Source organism: Oxyura jamaicensis, chromosome 1 (genome assembly GCF_011077185.1).
Source record: "Oxyura jamaicensis isolate SHBP4307 breed ruddy duck chromosome 1, BPBGC_Ojam_1.0, whole genome shotgun sequence".
Taxonomy (NCBI): Eukaryota; Metazoa; Chordata; class Aves; order Anseriformes; family Anatidae; genus Oxyura; species Oxyura jamaicensis.
The window spans coordinates 115,136,316-115,144,556 of record NC_048893.1 but is presented as its reverse complement, the minus strand read 5'-3'; the positions used below and the strand labels follow the sequence as shown (position 1 = coordinate 115,144,556).

The 8,241-nt window shown below is 41.4% G+C and overlaps 1 long non-coding RNA gene across 3 annotated transcripts in view; it reads right to left on the bottom strand.

The window, feature by feature from the left end:
- LOC118160908 overlaps nucleotides 1-8,241 on the bottom strand; it is a 112,420-nt gene that overhangs the window by 31,956 nt on the left and 72,223 nt on the right. The window contains exons 2-4 of one of the 3 annotated variants that reach the window (XR_004747739.1): nucleotides 7,976-8,111; nucleotides 6,307-6,389; nucleotides 5,358-5,669 (exon numbers count right to left, since the gene is read on the bottom strand). This is a non-coding gene — a long non-coding RNA (uncharacterized LOC118160908). Of the gene's footprint in view, nucleotides 1-5,357; nucleotides 5,670-6,306; nucleotides 6,390-7,975; nucleotides 8,173-8,241 lie in introns of those variants that run through there. The other 2 variants (XR_004747738.1, XR_004747740.1) reach the window with 2 other exon arrangements.

The window sequence follows — 8,241 nt, the reverse complement described above, 5'->3', positions numbered from 1 at the left end:
CTTTTTCTTTTTCTTTTTCTTTTTCTTTTTCTTTTTCTTTTTCTTTTCCTTTTCCTTTTCCTTTTCCTTTTTCTTTTTCTTTTCCTTTTTCTTTTTCTTTTTCTTTTTCTTTTTCTTTTTCTTTTTCTTTTTCTTTTTCTTTTTCTTTTTCTTTTCCTTTTTCTTTTCCTTTTTCTTTTCCTTTTTCTTTTTTTCCCTCAGAAATTGAATGGTTCAGCTGAACTCTCTTAAATGCTAGGTTACTATTTAGAAGAATTTTGTATCACAGGCAGTTCTGTTAATTAGCCCTTACTTTGATCTGGAATAAAATAAATAAATAAAATCACACAATTGGAATTTCGCAAATGAGAGAAATTGTGGTTTCCCCCCAGCTCTGTGGCCTTCTTGTCACTGACTACCACTCAGTCCTCTCTTACTCCCTTGGAAAGGGAAGAGAAATTGCTCCAAATTGAAGTGCTTTACTGTGGTCACTGTTTCAGTTTGAATTCAGTCGCACTTAAAATAAGCTCAGGAGAGAGTTTGGCAGATGCATAATGCGTTAAATGACACAAAAATGTAATTATTATGATATGGCATGCATTAACTGAGAATTTCTGATGTAGGTAAAAAAGCAGTGGTCCTTAGAAATGGATTTTCCTAGAGCATAAATGGTAGGCAAGTGCCAGGAAATTGAGACATATCTTTTAAATTTCTTTTAATGGTTAATTTTGGCTCTAAAGATAAAAATGCAGATTAATTACCTTTTAAAAGCACTATAATAATGCCACTATTTAACCTTTACAGGAACCCAGTGGAGCAGCTGAGTTTTAGTACTGCCAATTTAGAGATAATTAAGGAGCAGACCTGATAAAACTTTCTCACCTTGGGTACCTGCTATATTTTAGTGCCCACTTGGAGACTCCCAGCAGCTGAAAAGCCTCTGCACCCTCTCTTGATTTTGGGCTGATTTGTAGCACCTCAAAATATTTTGCATCCGAGGTTCCACCATGAACACCTGAGTCCGTGGGCATCCACAGTGGTAAAACACTTCTGAAAACACACCCTTGTGTTGCTGGAGGCCACACAGCATCAGGCAGGCAGCTGTCATATTGAACAGACTCAGGATACAGGCATTTTTCCTGGCTTTCCACACCAAGTGATGTCCTTTATTTACCTTGTTATTGGCATTTTAAAATTAGTCCAGATGAAGATGAAAGACAGACGAAGAGTTAAGGTTTGATTTTTTTTAATTTTTGGAGCAGAAATCATTTTGAAGTGACCCTGCAGGAGGGCTGGATCAATCATAACTGTCCCGACTCTCCAAGCTGCACTCAGATGGGGTGGGCTTTGTGACAGCTGAAGGCTGCATGAAGATACAAGATGAATGGTTTTGAGAGCAGAGCCTGATTGATATCTTTAATGTCACTTTTCTCATATATAGTCACCGGTGGGTCAAATTCAGCAACTTTCCCCCTAGGAGATCTCCAAAAGCTGCCTGGGCATGGTCCTGGGCAGCCTCCTCTGGGTGGTCCTACTTGAGCAGGGGGTTGGAGCAGAGAACCTCCAAAGAACCTTGCCAACAGCAACCATTCTGTGATTCTGTTATTCTGTTATTACATTATTCCTCTCTGCTGCCACGTATCTTCTTCTTCCCTTGGTCATAGCCATGTTCATTTATAAACCCTGTTCTCCTCTGCCTTCCTCGCACTGAGTGAGGTTGTGGCTGGGGACAGGCAGTGGCACTGCTGCTGCATTTTGTGCAGATTTGGAGTGCAGTCAGGTCGCTCCCTGCTAGACACAGAAATCAGCACTGAGGGTGGCCAAAGGCCCAGTGCCTGCACTCCCACCCTGACTGCCTCCAATTGATGGGCTGGATGCATTCAACAAAGCTAGCCCACTGGCTGCCAAAGGCTCAGTAGCATCCATACCTCTTAGGACAGAGGAGAACAGTTTCATTACTTGGGGTGTTTGACACTGCTAGAAATACTGTAGCGTGTGCTTTGCTTGTTCAGCCTTCCGATGGCTTTCCTGTAGCCTAGAGTCCCGTGCTCTTCACCAGAAATGAAGTCTGAGGGATGTGTTTGCTTGTTATAGGATATTCACGGGCCAGATAGACTTTGCATGGAACAATAAGGACTGAGGTCTTGTGTTAGGGCATTCCTCAGCTTGATTTCAAGGGGTACAAACATTACAGCTGTCACCAGTAGGAAGGCTGTGCTTTCCTGTAGGTTCTGGGGCAGCTGTTAGTCCCAAGATAGCAAAAATAGAGGGAAAAAGGCCAAAGGGACTAGCAGCATTTAAAAAATACTTTATCAGACGTAGTGTTCTGACAGAAAAGACAGGAGGGATGGAGAAAGCTTGAAAGCATACAGGCAAAGGAGCAAGTATGGGAAAATACATGCACGGCCCTGCCACAGACTAATTAGAGAAGGAAAGTATTTTAGATCAATGGCTAAAGCACTTGTTAGTGTGGATGACAGAAGTTTAGCTCTGGAAGGAAACCAGCCATTTGTCAAACATGCACATTTCTTCAGTTAAGAACTAAATAAAGTGAACTGTTGGAACAAGGAAACAGAAACTTTCCTGTTTAAGGTCCACACAGTTTAGTCACTACTGCTGGCAATGACCAGCACCAAATGCCTGAAAGAAAGCTGCAAAATACAGCTTAGTACAGGGTTATGAAATAAATTACAAGGCTGGTTTCTTCTTAACCATCACCAGTCAGAAGCTGACTTATGCCTTGCTTGACATGAAGGGTTTATTCCCAATTTCTGGTGTTTCCAGCTGTCACAGTACATTGTCTCCTGCTTGAAGCCCTGACCATTCACTTCTATGAACATCTCAGCTTCCATTAAAACAATTAAACAAATGAACAAAACAAAGAAAAAGAAAAAGAAAAAGAAAAAGGAAAAGGAAAAGGAAAAGGAAAAGGAAGAGAAAAAGAAAAAGAAAAAGAAAGAAAAAGGAAGAAAAAGAAAAAAAAGAAAAAGAAAAAGAAAAAATAAAAAGAAAAAGAAAAAGAAGAAGAAAAAGAAAAAGAAGAAGAAAAAGAAAAAGAAAAAGAAAAAGAAAAAGGAAAAGAAAAAGAAAAAAAAAAAAAGAAAAGAAAAGGAAAAAGAAAAAGAAAAAGAGAGAGAGAAAGAAGCCTTCCCATTTGTGGGAGAAAACTTGACAAGAGATTTGAAAGGCTGACATGTATTCAATGAAGACTGGACAAATCCATAGGAAAGACATGCACTGGGTGTTGCTAATTACACAGAAACCACTTCTAGCACAGCAAATGTCTCCACTTGAAAATAGCTGGAGACTGGAAGAATAGGAGAGGAGGATATCACATGTTCTTGTCCTGTTCTTACTCTTCCCTTGGGATCTGCCTACGGCAGCTATTGAAGATGGGACTGAATGGACTTTTGGTCTGATGCAGAAAGGCCATTCATACAGTAAATAATATGTACGTTTTGAAAAAAAACAAAAAACAAAAAACACCACACCCAAATTCATAACACTAAAGCAAGAATGTCAAATTATTTGTGTTTCATCTCAAAAGCCAGTTTTGGTATATTTTCTGGAAAGGCTGTGCACTTTTCCCCCAACATTTATGACTGAACACCTCTCTTTAAAATATCAGGTATTTAATCAGTCAGTACTGAAATGCTGGGCATTCTTTTAGCTTTGGAATGGTAGTGAACTTTAATAATAACTAGAATGTGGTGCATTTTCAGAGACATTACCAGTTCTTTTTTAAAATAAGAACTTATGAGAACTTATGTTTTAGCAACAATTACAAATAATCATTTAATTAATTTATTTATGAAGAAAAAACAACAACAACAACAACAACAACAAAACAACCACAAAAAAACCACCAAAACTATTACCAAGAAATGATTACTTTTACTGCAAGACTGACACTACAGCACAAATTTACATTCTTCACCATGTGGTTTCACTCTGGAACTGGAACTTGCAGGAGCTGAGGAGGTCCTCAATGGCCTCCGACTGGGCCAAGACCTTAGCTGAGGGGATTCAGAGTGTTTTAAATAGGCAGTACAAGGCAAGGGCCTGTGGGCTCCTGCAGTGATGCAAAGTTTGAGGCAAAAGGCAAAGGCAAAGCCTGTGTGAGAGGAAGTGAGCCCGCTGGCTACTCATGATAAAAAAAAAATAATAATAAAAAAGACATTCAGAATTTCTGCATGGCAGCACAAATAATGTTTTAAGGGCATAGATAGCATCTTCAGGGATGTTTCATTTTTAGCTTGAAAATTTTAATATGGGTAATTAATTTCAATTGGTATGTACGGCATAAACAGGCAGTAGCCTGCTGGTGAAATTAATTATCCACCCTAGGAAGGGACAAGGTGTGTGTGAGGATGCTCAGACTGGGAAAGGGGAATTTGCTGCCTGGAAATGGCTGACAACAAGGCATAACCTGAGTTCTGTGTGGAGTGCAAGAGGTGTGTGATGCACAGGATGAAGAAGGCTGTGCATGTTGCCATGTGGTGTAGCGCGTTACAGCAGGGTCCAAGCCCCGGCTGTGTCATGCTAGAAACAATGGTAAAAAGCATTAACTAGAAAGGAAGAGCTGAAGTCTTTGAAACACTCTGCAGGATCTTCTGTCCAGGCTGAACCCTGTAGTCCACGGACAGGAGGGAAGCATGAGAACAAGCTTAGTCTGGCTGACACATAAGCAGCTCTCTTTGGCTGGCAGTTAAACAAACCCTACCAGCCCCTTACAGTGATGAAACCTATAGGTCTCTTCCAAGCTATGCTTTGATTAAGTACCTTGCAGGTAAAGCAATGGGAAATTACAAAGGCAAAGATGCTTAATTTTACAGCTTGACACAACCTTATTGTCACAAACTTGTCTGAAGCATCCTGTGTAGCGCAGGCTGTACGGTCCTGCTGGTGCAGTCCCGCTACCATGCAGCTCTGGAAACGCTACAGATACTGCAAAGGGGAGAAAGCTGGGGTGGCCCACATGTACACTCTCCCTCTCCAGAGCTAGCATATCCTTCAGGTCAGCCTTCGTCTTTACTTTGGCGGTTTGTGTGTACGCATGTGCCTGTGCATGTGAAAAAGAGACAGAGAGGGAGGGGAAGCTGTTCATTTTTTTGTGTGTTCGTTAATTCGGAGCATTGTTACCATGGCTCTGAGAAGAATTCAGCTATCAAGGAAGTGTCTGTCACCATTCCCCCATGATAAAATTTGCAGGAGACCAATGTACCTTCTTCACTGTAAGGGTGGTGAGGCCCTGGCACAGGCTGCCTAGAGAAGCTGTGGGTGCCCCATCCCTGGAGGTGCTCAAGGCCAGGCTGGATGGGGCTTTGGGCAGCCTGGTCTGATGGGAGGTGTCCCTGCCCATGGCAGGAGGTTGGAACCAGGGGATCTTTAAGGTCTCTTCCAATATGATTCATTCTGTGATAATGTAGTCAGTTCTATGACTGAGTTAGAGGTCAGAGTGGGAGGGTGAAGACCTACATGTCATCTCTGCCCATTGGAGAAGACAAAACAAAATGCTCGTGAGTCACTGCTCAATACATGCCTCTGTCCATTCTTCTGAGCTCTCTAGTTCAGACTCTCCCAGCTGGGATCTAAACCCACCTCTGTTTGTGCTTCAGTCCTGGGTCTGCACCCTTCTCCTGGGCAATCAGACATGCAGCACTTCATTTCATGGCCGGTCTGTTTCTTAACTGAGGATAAAAAAAAAAAAAAAAAAAGAAGGAAAAAAGAGGGAAAAGAGGGAAAAGACGTTCTCCTGGCTATACCATCTGCAGCAGAGAGGCATAGGGCTGACACCCAGATGAGCAGTGCAGGCATTACAGGTGATGAGGCCCTCCCACAGCTTTCCAACATGAGCAGGGCTTGTGCTTCACAGCTGTTTGTGTCTGCGCTACCTATATAGGCATCTGTCCCTGCATCCCATGACCTGCTGATGCCCTCTACTAGGTTTTCTTCGCCTACACCGTTCAAATTGCAAGGGATTCAGAGAGATGGGCAGAAGACAAGCTAAGCTGCCATGAAGGCCCAGTCTCCATGAAATTTCTTTATGTGCTGTCCTTGAAGGCACAAAGGTAGGAGGAAGGGGCAGAAGGAGATTACTGACTTTTCTTACATGCCTGCACCCTCCTCTAGTGAGTGAGTTTTTGTGAGCACCTGTGAAGGCAACCTACAAAGAGCAATAATTAACACTGAGCTGGAGCAGCCAGTGGCCTTCCCTTCCCTGGAAGTAACTTAATTCAGCAGGGGCTGTTTGTGCATTCTGGATGGGTACCTCGTCTTAGCAAACACACGATACACAGTCTGTTCATGTGCTGCCACTTTCCTTACCATCTGTGAGAGTGCTATTGTCCACAGGCCGATCCAATCTCTCATCATTGTAGACTGGAAATGACCGGAGGACCCCATTGCCACTGATGTTAGAGAAGAATAAAGCACATAATGGACTTTTTTGAGCATCTTTTTGTTTATAAGCCAGCTGTAAGAGGAAATGTCATTTAGGCCTCACTTTTGAGACAAAAGATTTTTTCCTGCCTAATTGAAAGCATTAAAATCTGCCAAATCTAGCCATTAGAACTTTACATGTAAATTCAAGCCATAAACTTACCCAAACACTTAAAGCTTAAGTAAATTTGCAGTAAGATGTACATAGATTTATTCCACATATGGCTCCCCTATGGGAGTTTCACAGCTAAATCCCTCTGCGTCTTACTTCTGATTGTAAATACGTACACTAATGATGCATAGAAATGGCTTTCACAACTGTGACTCGCCAGTAATTTTGTTTGCATTACTTTTTACATTGTAATATAAAAAATCAGCAGTGATTTAATATTGAGGAATTCTAACCACTTTGTTATGGCCCTCTACTGAGGAGAAACTACCACAGAGATCTGCAAACAATGGTTTTATTTGCCCAGCCACTGCATCTCACCTACTTGCATATCAGTAATAGCCCATCTGCTGCTGACAGTCTGTTCCCAACATAGTAATTTAACAAGTAATAGTATTATAGTAATGTAACATATCACAACAAACCATCCCATAAAGAACACAAAAGGTTTGCCAGGGTAGGTTTGAAAATACTTGTTCTGTGCATTATCTTTTTTTGCCAGTGTCATTATGTTGGGAATGAGGCTTATGTGAATAATTGCTTGATGCTTGATCAGAAAAGTTAATATTTGTTCGGGGGAATGGCCTATATGGAAGAAGATCAATGCAACTGGACACACATCTGCCATCAGAAGAGGGATTTAGTATTTTGTGAGGGATGGCAGTATTTTTTTTCCTGAGTGTTATGACTGATTTTGTTCCATTTTTTCTTCTAAAATCAAGGGTAAAAATCAGTATTGTACATCTGGACTTAGCAGTGGGATACCTATTGTGATGAGAAGGTACAGGACTATGTGATCCTAATCCACACTACTGGACTTTTCCTTCTAAGATGCACTGAGAACCTGCTTTTCTCAGACGTATTTGATGTGCCTTTCCTCTAAAGGGGAATGAGACAAAAAGAGCAGCGGCAGGTGACAGAGAGAAAGTGCCTGTGCCGGGTAGGAGGCAAGGACTGCTGAACCCCTAAAGATGAAGAGATCTTCTGAACCCTGTTCAGACCTGTATTCTCTCTGCAGTTAAATAATTCATCAGGAATATGCAGCCTTCAGGCACAGAGTTATGTGTCCATATTAGTGCTCAAATTTTATTTAATTAGTACAAAGGCTTGCATCTGCAGAAGTATGCATACCTTATGATTTATTTAGGGATTCTATGTATTTATTTATTTATTTTGGATTCATGCTACTGGGTTTATTCCTCCAAGAAATGATGCTAACATCATTCTGGTTATAACACAGTTTAGTTGCTAAAATGGAAGCACTGAACTATATGCTTGATGGGTACTCTTGTTTATGTATAACAGTCAAAACTTCTGTAAGTGATAGACCTTTAAATATTCATGAATGCCCTCCAGTTACTACACCATTCCTGTAATCAATATTACCTTATCCTTCAGGTCCGTGGTTTAGTCCAAGCGCAAATGATCAGAAGCCTCTGCATCTTTCCTCTTTGTCCTCATGGATGCCATTCAGACAGTGTGAAAGTTGGTCAGATCAGTCAGACATGAGTCCCAAACCAGGCTGTGAGGATACAGGGTCTTGTGTTAAATAAATAAATAAATACAGACACACTGAAACAAAATGAAAATTCAAGTAGGGGGAAAAGGAGAGGAGAGGAGAGGAGAGGAGAGGAGAGGAGAGGAGAGGAGAG